General features: G+C 34.5%; 1 long non-coding RNA gene across 1 annotated transcript in view; it reads right to left on the bottom strand.

Annotated features, from left to right (window-relative positions):
- LOC105468270 (uncharacterized) overlaps positions 1-14,691 on the bottom strand; it is a 57,540-nt gene extending 42,849 nt beyond the window's left edge. The window contains exon 1 of the long non-coding RNA XR_011609589.1: positions 14,553-14,691. This is a non-coding gene — a long non-coding RNA (uncharacterized lncRNA). The remainder of the gene's footprint in view (positions 1-14,552) is intronic.
- Positions 14,692-15,061: the final 370 nt, after the last annotated feature.

Raw genomic sequence — 15,061 nt, 5'->3', positions numbered from 1 at the left:
CTTTGGGAGGCCAAGGAGGGTGATTGTTTGAGGTCAGGAGTTCGAGACCAGTCTGGGCAACATGGTGAAATCCCGTTTCTACTAAAAATACGAAAATTAGCTGGACGGTAGGGGCGTTCACCTGTAATCGTAGTTACTCAAGAGGCTGAGGTGGGAGAATCCTTTGAGCCTTGGAGGCATAGGTTGCAGTGAGCCAAGATCAGGCCACTACACTCCAGTCTGGTTAAGAGAGTGAGACCCTGTCTCAAAAAGAAAAAAAAAAAATTGTCATACCAGAAATCACCAAGGTATTCTTCTGTTTTCTTCTGGAAGTTTATAAATTTTACATTTGGGTCTATACCAATATCAAGTTAATTTTTGTTTGTGGTTTAAGAAAAAAGTTAAAGCTTTCTTGGTTTTGTTTTTAATGACTATCATTGTTTCAGCATCATTAGTTTAGAGATTTCATTTTCGGTATAAAATCACCCTGGAAACCTTTGTTAAAAATTTGTTAGCCATATATCTGTAGGTCTCTTTGTGTACTCTATTCTGTTTCATTAATCTAATCATCTGCTTGCATATCAATTTTATGTTGTCCTGACTACTGTAGATTTATTCTAAGCCTTGAAGACCAGTAGAGTAAATCTCAAACTTTATTATTATATCTCAAACTTTCTGGCTATTTTAGATGCTTTGCATTTCCATGTAAATTTTAGAGTCATCTTATTAATTTTTATAAGAAAATTCTGCTTGGATTTTTTTTTGGGACTATGCTGACTGTTCATATGAATTTGGGAAAAATGTATTGAATATATATATATATATTTATGTAGTATTTAACTTCTCTCAACAATTCTGTTGTAGAATTTGGTGTATCAGTGTTGAACATCTTTCATTCAAATTTATCCCTAAATATTTTGTAACTTTATATTAGTGTAATTGGCCTTATTTTTCATTTAATTTTCCAATTGCTGGTTGGATGTATACAGAAATAAAATATATTTTTGAATATTATTTCTTAATACTGCAAACTTGTAACTCATATTTACTTCTAATAGATTCTGTAGTTTCCTTAGATTTTCCACATAGATGACCATGCTGTCTGAGAATAAAGACATTTTACTTCCTTCTTTCCTATCATTATGTTAAATAGTTTACTTTTATTTCATGATAGTACTGCAGAGGCTACCAGTAAGATTTGGACAAGATCAGATATTTGTGTCCTATTCCCAATCTTAGAGAGTTGTATCAGTCTATTCTGGCACTGCTATAAAGAGCTGCCCGAGACTCTGTAATTTATAAAGGAAAGAGGCTCAATTGACTCACAGTTTGGAAGGGCTGGGGAGGGCTCAGGAAACTTACAATCATGACAGAAGGTGAAACAAACACGTCCTTCTTTACATGGTGGAAGGAAGGAGAAGTGCCCAGCAAAGGGGGAAAAGCTCCTTATAAAATGATCAGATCTCATGAGAACTCACTCACTATCACAAGAACAGCATGGGGGTCACCAACCCCATGATTCAATTACTTCCCATCAGGTCCCTCCCATGACACATGAAGATTATGGGGACTACAATTCAAGATGAGATTTGAGTGGTGACACAAAGCCCAACCATATCAGAGAGAAAGCAGTCTTTCATTACCTAGAATCATATGAGCTATAGATTTAAAGTCCTTTATGAGATTGAGGTTCTCTTGGATCTCTAGTTTACTAAGAGTTTTTCTTCATGTATATATGTTGACTTATATCCAATTTTGTGTGTGTGTACTGAGATTATGTGAGTTTTATTTTTTAAGCCTGTTAATGTGGTGAATGACATAAATGAATACAATGTTTCATTGCTAATATAAGACAGATTTATCATATTTTTTTATTTTTCTATATTGTTAGATTTAATTTGTTAACATTTTGTCTAAACATTTTATCTGTGTTTATGAAGAATATTTTTCTGTAGTGCTCTATTTAATGTCCTTTTCAAGTTTTGGTAGTAGGGAGACGCTGGCATCATGGAATGAGTTTTAAAGTATTTATTTTTCTTCAATTTCCTAGAAAAGTTATGTAATACACATATTCTTTCTTCCTTAAATATTTGGCAGAACTGACCAGCACAGGAATCTGAGCCTAGAGAGGTGTGTGTGTGTGTGTGTGTGTGTGTGTGTGTGTGTGTGTGTGAAGCTTTTAACTACAAATTTATTTTTCTTAGTAGAGCATGTTAGGTAATCCGTGTTTTCTTAAGTGAACTTTCATAGGAATTCATCAATTTCATCTAAGCGGTTGAATTTATTTGTTGTTAATAATACTTCCACAGTATATTTTAAGTATCTGCCAGGACTATGATAATATCCCCTCTCTCATTTCTAATATTGACCATTAGTGTGTGTCCTTTTTACCCCAATCAGTTTTGGCTATTGTTTTATCAGTTTGATTGATTCCTTCAAAGACCAGTTTTTGTTTTCACTAAGTTTCTCTATTGTTCTTTTTTTTCTGTTTTTAAAATTCTCCTCTAATCTTTATTATTATGTCTTTTCTGCTTACTTATGTTTAACTCATCTTTTTCTCATTTAAGGCAGAAAACCAAGTTATAGATTTTGGACTTTTCTTCTTTCCTAAAATATGTGTTTAATGGGTGTGTTAAACCTTACTGCTAAGCACTGCAATAGCTGTATCTCACATATTTAATGTTGTTTTGAATTTTTATTTATTAAAAATATTTCCATATTTTTGTTGTAATTTCTTCTTTGACCCATGAATTATTTAGATGTACATGAGTAGGTTTTAGCTTCTAAATATTTGGAAAATTATATAATATCAATGTGTTCTCCAAAAGTTTATGTATTGGAAACTTAATTCCTTTGCCCTCATGAATGAATTAATGTCACAATCATGGTAATAGGTGCCTTTTCACAAGAGTGGATTTGTTATAAAATCAAGTTCTTTCTGGCCCTCTTGCTCTTGACTTTTTATCATTTGATGCCCTCTGCCAATTTATGATATAGCAGAAACACTCTCAAGAGATGTCAATGCAATGCTCTTGGACTTCCCAGCATCCAGAACTGTGAGCTAAATAATCTTATTTTCTTTGTAAATTACCCAGCCTATGTTGCAATCATGCACCGCATAAGGATGTTTCAGTCAATAATGGACCACATATCTGATGGTAATTCCATAAGTTTATAATGAAACTAAAAATATTCCTATCACCTAGTGACATCATAGCTGTTGTAACATTGTGGTGCAATGCATTACTCCTGTGTTTGTGGTGATGCTAGTGTAAACACACCTATTGTACTGTCAGTCTTATAAAAGTATAGCACATACAATTATACCCAGTACATAATACTTGATAAAAGTTGAAAAACAACTATGTTGCTGGTTTATCTATTTTCTATACTATACATTTTATCATAATTTTAGAGTGTACTCTTTCTACTTAGAAAACAATTAACTGTAAAGTAGCCTCAGGCAGGTCTTTCAGGAGGTATTCCAAATGAAGGCATTGTTAACATAGAAGATGACAGCTGCATGCATGATATTGCTCTTGAAGACCTTCCAGTGTTAATAAGATATAGAAGTGGAAGAGAGGAATATTGATAATCCTGACCCTGTGTAGGCCTAGATTAATGTGAGTGTTTGTGTCTTACTTTTAAATAAAAAAGTTTAAAATTAAAAAATATTCAATAGAAAAGTTCATAGAATAAGAATATAAGGAAAGAAAATATTTTTACAGCTGTTTTATGTGTTTTAAGCTAAGTGTTATTTAAAAAGAGTCAAAAAGTTTTTAAAATTAATCTTGTAAAGTAAAAATGTCACAGTAAGCAGAGGTTAATTTCCTATTAAAGAAAAAAAAGTTAAATAAATTTAGTGTAGCCTAAGTGTACAGTGTTTATAAAGTCTACAGTAGTGTACAGGAATGTCCAAAACTTTCACATTCATCCACTATTCACTCACTGACTCACCCAGAACAATTTCTCATCCTGCAAGCTCCATTGGTGGTAAGTATTCTATATAAGTGTATCAGTTTTTATTGTTTATACTGTATTTTTATTGCACCTTTTCTACATTTAGATACACAAATGCTTACCATTGTGTTACAATCACCTACAGGATTCCATACAATATCATGCTGTATAGGTGTAGAGCCTAGAAGCAATAGACTGTACTATATAGCCTAGGTGTGTAGTAGACTATACCATCTTGGTTTGTGTAAGTACATTCTGTCTGTTATTTACACAACGATGAAATAACCTAAAGACACATTTCATAGAAAAAAAAACTCTCTTAAGTGATGTATGACTGCATTCTGTTCTAGCAACAGAAGATGGACTAAGATGGACATTTTCAGACTATTATAGATTTATACTTATATTCCACTATTGTTATCAATGCTGCTTTGCATGATTTGAATCCTTATCAAATGCATTGAGGCATTTCTTATTATCCACAGTATCATAAGAAATACTATTTTTCTATTTAAAATAGGTTGTAGTTTTCTGTTGTTGAATGTGTAGGGTCAGAAAGGTGTGGCAACTCTCCTCAGCCATCATAAGGGTTACACGCAACACTCCTATAAAAAAGACTGGTTAACAAAAGAAAACCATAACAGGCTTGTTTAATCAAAGTTTTACATGACACAGAAGACTTCAAAAATGAAAACCTCAAACACTCAAACTGTCTATTTTTATACTTAAGTGTGATGAAGCATGGACAGCTGTGTCAAAATGTGATTGCATAAAAGGGAATAACCCAATGGAAATAGATTAAGTGGGGAAACCCAGCAATGGTTTTCTGATCATATTCTTCTTGGCCTCTCTTTTGTAACATTTCTTTCTCCCAGAAATGGGCCAGGACCTCTCTGGAATTATGGTTGTATGGCTTATTATTAGACTAGGGTAAGTCAGAGAATTTCTTTATTCTAAGTCCTAAGTAGAAAATTGAGAAAAGGTTAGAGTAATGTTTCTACATTCTATGACCCACTTTGGAGGAAGAGGAATCCTATGGCCTGCCTTGGGAAACAAAGAGAAGCAGAAGAAAGAAGGAGAGGAGGAAGTCAGAAAGAAACTTTTCTTCTGAGATCTCTCCAATGTCCTTCAGGTTGAAGTACTTAGCATCCTGAAATGCCATACTTTGGGGCATCACTTTCTGAGCCCCAAAAGATAAAATGTCCCATGAATGTCATTTAGGTCAACATTTAAGGGGGAAACAAGAGACATGGAATATATTTAGCTTACAGTAATTTATAATATCTCGCAGCATCTGGATGAATGGATAGATAGATACATAGGTAGCTACCTAGATAAATGTAGCTATATTGTATCTACAAAGATGATTTTAAATGAATGAGATATTCATGCAATAATATTATAATAAGATTCTAACTGGTGTGAGATGGTATCTCATTGTGGTTTTAATTTGCATTTCTCTGATGGCCAGTGATGATGAGCATTTTTTCATGTGTCTGTTGGCTGTATGAATGTCTTCTTTTGAGAAATGTCTGTTCATATCCTTTGCCCACTTTTTGATGGGGTTGTTTGTTTTTTTCTTGTAAATTTGTTTGAGTTCTTTGTAGATTCTCGATATTAGCCCTTTGTCACATGAGTAGATTGCAAAAATTTTCTCCCATTCTGTAGGTTGCCTGTTCACTCTGATGGTAGTTTCTTTTGCTGTGCAGAAGCTCTTTAGTTTAATGAGATCCCATTTGTCAATTTTGGCTTTTGCTGCCATTGCTTTTGGTGTTTTAGACATGAAGTCTTTGCCCATGCCTATGTCCTGAATGGTACTACCTAGGTTTTCTTCTAGGGTTTTTATGGTATTAGGTCTAACATTTAAGTCTCTAATCCATCTTGAATTAATTGTTGTATAAGGAGTAAGGAAAGGATCCAGTTTCAGCTTTCTACTTATGGCTAGCCAATTTTCCCAGCATTATTAAATAGGGAATCCTTTCCCCATTTCTTGTTTCTCTCAGGTTTGTCAAAAATCAGATGGCTGTAGATGTGTGGTATTATTTCTGAGGACTCTGTTCTGTTCCATTGGTCTATATCTCTGTTTTGGTACCAGTACCTTGCTGTTTTGGTTACTGTAGCCTTGTAGTATAGTTTGAAGTCAGGTAGCATGATGCTTCCAGCTTTGTTCTTTTGACTTAGGATTGTCTTGGCAATGCGGGCTCTTTTGTGGTTCCATATGAACTTTAAAGCAGTTTTTTCCAATTCTGTGAAGAAACTCATTGGTAGTTAGAATGGCAATCATTAAAAAGTCAGGAAACAACAGGTGCTGGAGAGGATGTGGAGAAATAGGAACACTTTTACACTGTTGGTGGGATTGTAAACTAGTTCAACCATTATGGAAAACAGTTTGGCGATTCCTCAAGGATCTAGAACTAGATGTACCATGTGACCCAGCCATCCCATTACTGGGTATATACCCAAAGGATTATAAATCATGCTACTATAAAGACACATGCACACGTATGTTTATTGCGGCACTATTCACAATAGCAAAGACTTGGAATCAACTCAAATGTCCATCAGTGACAGACTGGATTAAGAAAATGTGGCACATATACACCATGGAATACTATGCAGCCATAAAAAAGGATGAGTTTGTGTCCTTTGTAGGGACATGGATGCAGCTGGAAACCATCATTCTTAGCAAACTATCACAAGAACAGAAAACCAAACACCGCATGTTCTCACTCATAGGTGGGAACTGAACAATGAGATCACGTGGACTCGGGAAGGGGAACATCACACACTGGGGCCTATCATGGGGAGGGGGGAGTGGGGAGGGATTGCATGGGAGTTATACCTGATGTAAATGACGAGTTGATGGGTGCTGACGAGTTGATGGGTGCAGCACACCAACATGGCACAAGTATACATATGTAACAAACCTGCACGTTATGCACATGTACCCTAGAACTTAAAGTATAATAATAATAAATTAATTTTAAAAAAAAGATTTTAATAAGATTACAATAGGGTGGCAAATATGTAATTCTCAGTGTTTATCACAGTAGGAAGGGGCTATCATATGGCTAAATTAATTACACGAATTAATAATATCAGTGTCTAAAGCCAGTTTTTGTGATTCATCTGACATTTACCCTGGTAATTAGCATACTTTACAATCCACAATTGTGAACAAAAAAACTATGAAAAATAAAGTAAAAGGTATTACATACTAATTAATGTTTATATTATATTGTGGCTAAAATTAATCTTCAAAGTTTTGATTATGAAAAAGTATTAAAAAGATAAGGAAACACATTTTTAGTAAGTTTTGAATAGCCTACAATTGGAATGAGGTTCTCAACAGAGTTTCTCTATTACACTGCTAGTCTGAAATGACTATTTAGATAAAGCAAATGACAGTAAGAATGACAGTGATAATAATTTGAATCTCTTTTATGCCAATAAAACCCTGAGATAAAACAGTTAGGCTATTTAAATTAGATCATACAATTATTCAATTGAGGGAGATTTTAAAATACCCTTTATAATAGTATTTTGGCAGCCTTAACTCAATTTAAAGTCAGCTTCAAAAATTTTTATTCTGAAAGATATTTTAAGAATTTTTAAATCTAAGATTTTATTCCTCTGACATCTTCCCCTATGTGAAATTTCAGTATACAAGAAGCACTCATAAATAGCTAACATAAATAGCACTCATAAATAGCTGACAAAGCACATTCAATGATCCATGTTAAAGTTGTTTTTCCATGAGGCTTGTGCAATAATTTTTCCATTTTGTAGATGAGAAGATTGGGACAAGTAACATTTAGCAATTTGTCTAAACCTACAATATAAGAGGTAGATCCCAGATTGAAACCTACATAATCTGACTCCAAAACCTTTGCAAGTATCATAAGGCATCTTTCTGATCCTTTAGTGTTCATTCCCAGTATCTTTAATAGTTGCCCTCAAATTTCTCAAATTTCTTTATTTACTTCCATTTTTCTCCTACAATAATTGTAGGCACACTTAAAGAAAAGTTACAATATAAATAATATTTTAAAATATCTACAACTAATACTAAAGAGGTTATTTTATTTAACATTTTATTTTAAAATAGGAATTTAAAATATCTACAACTAATATCAGAGCCAAGGGGCTATTTTCTTTGAAATACAAAGAGCTGGCCGGGCGCGGTGGCTCAAGCCTGTAATCCCAGCACTTTGGGAGGCCGAGGCGGGCGGATCACGAGGTCAGGAGATCGAGACCATCCTAGCTAACATGGTGAAACCCCGTCTCTACTAAAAATACAAAAAGAAATTAGCCGGGCGTGGTGGCGGGCGCCTGTAGTCCCAGCTACTCCGGAGGCTGAGGCAGGAGAATGGCGTGAACCCGGGAGGCGGAGCTTGCAGTGAGCCGAGATCGCGCCACTGCACTCCAGTCTGGGCGACAGAGCGAGACTCCGTCTCATAAAAAAAAAAAAAAAAAAAAAAAAAAGAAATACAAAGAGCTACTATAAATTAATAAATAAAATATCAAAAATTAAGACATAAAAATATTGCCAAAATTTATAAACAAATGGCACACAAAAAAGTAAGAGAAATAGGCCGGGTGCGGTGGCTCAAGCCTGTAATCCCAGCACTTTGGGAGGCCGAGACGGGCAGATCACGAGGTCAGGAGATTGAGACCATCCTGGCTAACACGGTGAAACCCCGTCTCTACTAAAAATACAAGAAAATTAGCCGGGCGAGGTGGCGGGCGCCTGTAGTCCCAGCTACTCGGGAGGCTGAGGCAGGAGAATGGCGTGAACCCGGGGAGGCGGAGCTTGCAGTGAGCTGAGATCGCGCCACTGCACTCCAGCCTGGGGCACAGAGCAAGACTCCGTCTCAAAAAAAAAAAAAAAAAAAGGTAAGAGAAATAAAGTGGCTCTTAAGCACATAAAAATATATTAAACCACTCAATTTATGATAAATATAAATTTTTAATGCAACTAAAGATAAATAGGACTTGTTTCAACAATTAATGTTTTTGGAAGATCCATATGGTCAACTAAAATACAGCCAAATTAAATTTCATTGAACTAGATTGAGAAAAAGAATGACTGGGCTTCAAAGGAAAAAAAAAAAAAAGTAGATAATTTACTTAGATCTAGAGAACTCTTGGCTCTATACAAAGTATGAGTGAATGGAATTGAGCTAATAAACATCATCTGTTTTTTAAATGTAAATAATCAACTTATATATATATTTATATTTTTCTAGTTGTGTAAAGTAGGAGAGTAAATGCAATCTGTCTTACTCCATTATAGCCAAGAGTGAAAATTTCTAATGCTGTCTATTAAAGGACAGACAGAAATAAATGCAAATAAACTGTCAAAAAATTATTGGATTGTTCAGAATTAAGTTTAGGTAATTTTATAGGTTGAAATAAAATAATCCCATATTAAATCACCATCAATACTATTATAAAGATTAATGTGAAATAGATCATGAATATAAATGTGAAAAATACAGTTATAGAAATAAATATATGAGAACACCCTTAGAATCTTAGATTACACATAGTTTCTAAGAAAAAAATAAGAGACAAAAACGTTAACATCAAAAACGAAACTGAAAAACTAGACCTTACTTAAATTAATGGTGTCTAACATACACCCTTAGAAAATTCCACTCTGAGCTATGATTGAGTTATGAGACACTGTCTCATTTTAAACAACTAAAAAATGAGGCAGAATATGGGAAGCAATAGTTTTAAGACATTGGACAACTGGCAGCAAAGTCATCCCTTAGATAAGAGAAACAAATGAAGAGAGATCTACAATTAACTCATCTTACTGTCTGAAGAGTGTTTCTGGGCACAGCACAGAGTGGAAGAAGCAGCCTTTTAAATTATAAAGAAAAAATATGGTTCTAAGAGAACAACCTGGCTGGCATGAGAGAGACAAAATACTCAAGAGGAAAAAGTTACACAAAGAGACACAGAGAGAGAGTGTGTGTTCCAGGAGTTGCAGAAGGGTCCCTTCAAGCCTTTGGCTGAGTACTATTTCGTGCATGTATGTGAAAAAAGTGACCCAAAGCCAGGGAAAGAACAACAATAAAATGTCACAATACAAATACTGGAATGTACACAGATCCCATCAGCTAAAGTAAATGTACATGATTCCATCAGCTGCAGCAAAAAATTCTCCTAATAGATTAGACATTATTGAATAGAGTCCTCAGAACTGTTTTTCCTCATTTGTGAGACCAAACACTACTATACTAAAAGCTATTATAGACTCACTCTTAGGAAGTTCAAAAACAAATCCTGAAAAGATTATGCTGAAAGCAAGAAACTTAATTGTACCACAGAATAAAGCCCAGCAATATTTATAGAAAAAATGAAAGCTTACAGCCAGCAAGGTAAAATTAATAATTCTGGAATCAAATAACTACTTTATAAGCATTCAAAAAACAAAACGATATATAACTCATAACCAGGAGGAAAATTAGTGAATAGTTTCTGACTCAGAAACGACATAAATTATAGAATTAGTAGGCAAGTAAGTAAAATCAACTATTACAAATATAAACTATCTTTCAAGAAGATAGAGAAACCCATGAATATGATGAGGGGAGAAAAGTTTTTAAAACACTAAAATTAAACTTCTAGAGATGAAAACTATGTGTGATAAAAATCATACTAGATGGAATTAATAACATATTAGAAACTGAAGTAGAGATGGTTAGGAAACTTGAGGATATTCAAAGTGAAATGCAGAGATATAATTCAAAAGAAATACAGGTGAGCATCACTTATGCAAAATGCATGGACCCAGAAGTGGTTTTTGGATTTAAGATTTCTTTCAGATTTGGGAATACTTACATTATACTTACTGGTTGAGCATTCCTAATTTGAAAATCCCAAATCCAAAATGCCTGGATAAGCATTTGTTTTCAGTGTCATTTCAGTGCTGAAAAGTTTCAGATTTGGAGTGTTTTGGATTTTGTAGCATTTTGGATTTCAGATTTTTGTATTAGGAATACTCAACTTGCATGACAAAAAGAGACTATCAAGTATCCACATGAAATGTTGAGGTAAAAGAGCCTACAAAAGAAATGAATAATGCATCAATGACCTGCAGGATAATATTACGCAGTATAAATATGTGTCAGTAGTGTACATGGAGAAGAAAGAGAATAGAGAGCACAAAATAATCAGAAAAAAAATGGCCCAAAATTTTTAATGCTACTAATCTTGAAGAAAAAAACTACAAAGCCACAAACTGAGACAATCAAAAAACTCTAAGGAGAAAAAAAAAGCACACTAAGATATGTAATCATATTTCTAAAACCCTCAATAAAGGCACAGTGGCTCATGCCTGTAATCCCAAAATTTTGGGAAGCCAAGGTGGGTGGATCACAAGGTGAGGAGATGGAGACCATCCGGCTAACATGGTGAAACCCCGTCTCCATTAAAACTACAAAACATTAGCTGGGCATGGTGGAGGGCGCCTGTAGTCCCAGCTACTCAGGAAGCTGAGACAGGAGAATGGCATGAACCCGGGAGGCGGAGCTTGCAGTGAGCCGAGATGGCGCTACTGCACTCTAGCCTGGGAGACAGAGCGAGACTCCATCTCAAAAAAAAAAAAGAAAAAGAAAAAAGAAAATCTGAAAAACAATCAAAGGAGGTTGGTAGAACATATTATACATAAAAGAAAATATAAGAATGACGGCAGAGTTCTTATCAGAAGCTATGAGATTTAGAAAAATAATAGAGCAATATTATTAAAATTCTGGAAAAAACTAAATAACTGGAAGCATACATTCAACAGAGCATTTTAAAAGTAGAGGCAAAATGAACCACCTTAAAACAGTGTTAAACCATTCATTTCTAACAAACTTGTATTAAATAATGCTAAAGAAAATTTTAAAGAGAAAAAATGATGCTGGATAAAATTTTCTAACAAATGAATACAGATAATGAGAAATTGTAATTATATAGTAAATATAAAATGGATGTTACTCATTTAAACAAACTTTTAAACTTGTTGCTTAAAACAAAGAAGTATAGTTGCTATTTCTTTAATGAAAGTTAAATGAAATCAAAATATTCACATCATAGAAGTGTGAAAAACATGAAAAAAGAGGACCAAAAAACAGAAGAAGCGAAAGAAAACAAAAAGAAAGATGATAGGTTTAAACTCCATCATAAGTGAACTTGATTAAATACAAATCATATAATCACTCTAATTAAAAGACAGAGACTTTTGGCCGGGCGCGGTGGCTCAAGCCTGTAATCCCAGCACTTTGGGAGGCCGAGACGGGCGGATCACGAGGTCAGAACATCGAGACCATCCTGGCTAACACGGTGAAACCCCGTCTCTACTAAAACTACAAAAAAACTAGCCTGGCGAGGTAGTTTTTTTTTTTTTTTTTTTTTTTTTTTTTGTATTTTGTATTTTTTAGTAGAGACGAGGTTTCACCGTGTTAGCCAGGATGGTCTCGATCTCCTGACCTCGTGATCCACCCATCTCGGCCTCCCAAAGTGCTGGGATTACAGGCTTGAGCCACCGCGCCCGGCCCACTTGGGGATTTTAAATGGTTTCTAAAGTCTTTAAATTTTAGTATAATAATAGAGATGTTGACAAATTATATTAGAAAGACTTCATAATATATTTTTGATAAATAAGATAATCACATAGAAAGACGTTCAAAATAATTAGTCATTGGGAAAATGCAAATAAAATTATAATGAGATATTACAAAACCATCAGAATGGCTAAAGTAAAATAAAAAATAATGGTAGCCATAAATGCTGGTGAAAATTTGGAAAAACTGGAACACACATAAGTTGCTGGTGGGAATGTAAAATGGTACAGACATTCAGGAAAAAATTGCAGCTGTTTCTCACAAAACTACCACTGTGCTTACTATGTGACTTGGGCATAATTGTACACTTGGATATTTAGCCCAGAAAAAGAAAATGAAAGTAGGTTCATATCTGAACATGAATAGCTAGCCAAAAACTGGGAAAAGCTCAAATGTCCTACAGTGGGTAAATGGTGAAACACACTGTGGTATATACATACCATAGACTATTACTCAGCAATGAAAAAGAACAATCTATTGATATATGCAACCTTGTATAGATCCCAAAGGAATCATGCTGAGAAAAAAAATCCAGTGCTATATACTGTATTGTTACATAATTGCAAGGAATTAAATATAAGATTGGGGAAAGAATTGACTGTGAGTGTAAAATAGTAGCACAAGCGATTATTTTAATAATATGGTTCTATATCTTAACTGTGGTGGTGGTGATATAAATCTGCATGTTATAAAACTGCATAGGACTAAATACATACACACACACAGAAGTGAGTGCATGTAAAATTTTAAAATCTCAAGTTGGTTGATTATATTGGTATCGATATCCTGGCTATGATATTGTACTATGGTTATGCAGTAAGTTACAATGGGAGGGAACAGAATGAAGTGAATACCACATCTCTCCATGATATTTCTTACAAGTACATGTGGATCTATGATTATCTCAAAATAAAAAGTTAAAGAAACAAACCTAAAAGAAGATCAATGCCAGGCACGGTGGTTCACACCTGTAATCCCAGCACTTTGGGAGGCTGAGGCGGGCAGATCACTTGAAGTCAGGAGTTCAAGACCAGCCTGGCCAACATGGTAAAACCCTGTCTCTAATAAAAATACAAAATTAGCCAGGTGTGATGGCACGTAGCTATAGTCCCACCTACTCGGGAGGCTGAGGCAGGAAAATCACTTAAACCTGGGAGGCAGAGGTTGCAGTGAGCCAAGATTGAGCCACTGCACTCCAGCCTGGTGACAGAGCTAGACATCACCTCCAAAAAACAAAACAAACAAACAAAAAAAAATGCAGTCTTCTAAAGTTAATTATGTATAAAGTATACTAATGTGTTTCAAGAAGTATACACTTTTCATGCTAAAGGCAGTATATTCATATCTAAGCATAAAGATGGATTTTGTTTTCTGGTTTTTAGGTTGAAGTTTTTTATCTATTGAACTTAAATTTAATATACTTTATGGGATAATTGAAACACTCTGGAGATTAGTCAATTCCCTCATTGTTTTTATCCCCTTTAAATATCCTTATTCATCACTGCAACAGTCTGAACTCGACAACTCTCCTTTTCCTTCTTCAGAAAGGAAAATACTACTATTGTTTAACCTCTTTTATAAAATAATATATACCTCATTCAAAACTCTTGAAGAACACCTTGAATAATTCTGATTTGATTGTTCTTTGTTACTGGTTCACATTTAAAAACAGAAATTAAAAATAGCAAGCTTACTGTGTTATCACATATTTAAACTCTGAAAACTTTGCGAAGCCTTGACTTTTCACCGAGTACTTGATTGACTGTCAAATTTTCTTCAGTATTCCTATGTGCTTTGGAATTTCATCCCTGTTCATGGGCTTTTCCTTATTGCAAGTTGATATAGAAAAGGATTTATACAACCTACAACTTAATCTGTAGAACATATAAGCTAGTCTTTACAACATATTTTGTTAGTATGTGGTTAGTCATCTAGGCCCCTGGTTTCAAGACCTATTATAAGAACTAATCATCATTTATTTCTGATACTTGCCTGCATTGCAGTTTTCTGATACATTCTAGCCAGAATTATTCAGAGTTATTGGCATATCAGATGATTAAATAATTCACTCTGAAACGAAAGGATCAGGGTGGACTAACATTAGTTCAACTGCAAACAACATCTGTTAAACAGCCTCCTAGTCAATAGAATTTTGGCAATGGTGTAGTTCTGAACACTATAGATTAATATAATGGAGCTTGACTTTATCTGCCTTTGACCAAAATGGTAAACTAAGAAATAACAAAACAGCCTTGACAGCTGACAACTGGTAATTGGCTTGGCAAATAACAGCAGTCCATGATGTTCCCTGCTGAATATAAATGATTTCACAGAATATCAACATCTGATGGCATCATTCCATGACCATAATGGAACAAAACCAAATAAAAGGACATAATACAATCATAAAAATTACTAAATTTCTCTGTCTCCTGGCCAAATGACTGACCACTGCCTCTTTACATAGGACAATACTATGCTACTTTTTTTGTCTTACCTTC

The sequence above is a fragment of the Macaca nemestrina genome, chromosome 11 (assembly GCF_043159975.1).
Source record: "Macaca nemestrina isolate mMacNem1 chromosome 11, mMacNem.hap1, whole genome shotgun sequence".
Classification (NCBI taxonomy): Eukaryota; Metazoa; Chordata; class Mammalia; order Primates; family Cercopithecidae; genus Macaca; species Macaca nemestrina.
The sequence above is the reverse complement of the archived record's forward strand: the minus strand, read 5'-3'. Positions and strand labels throughout refer to the sequence as shown.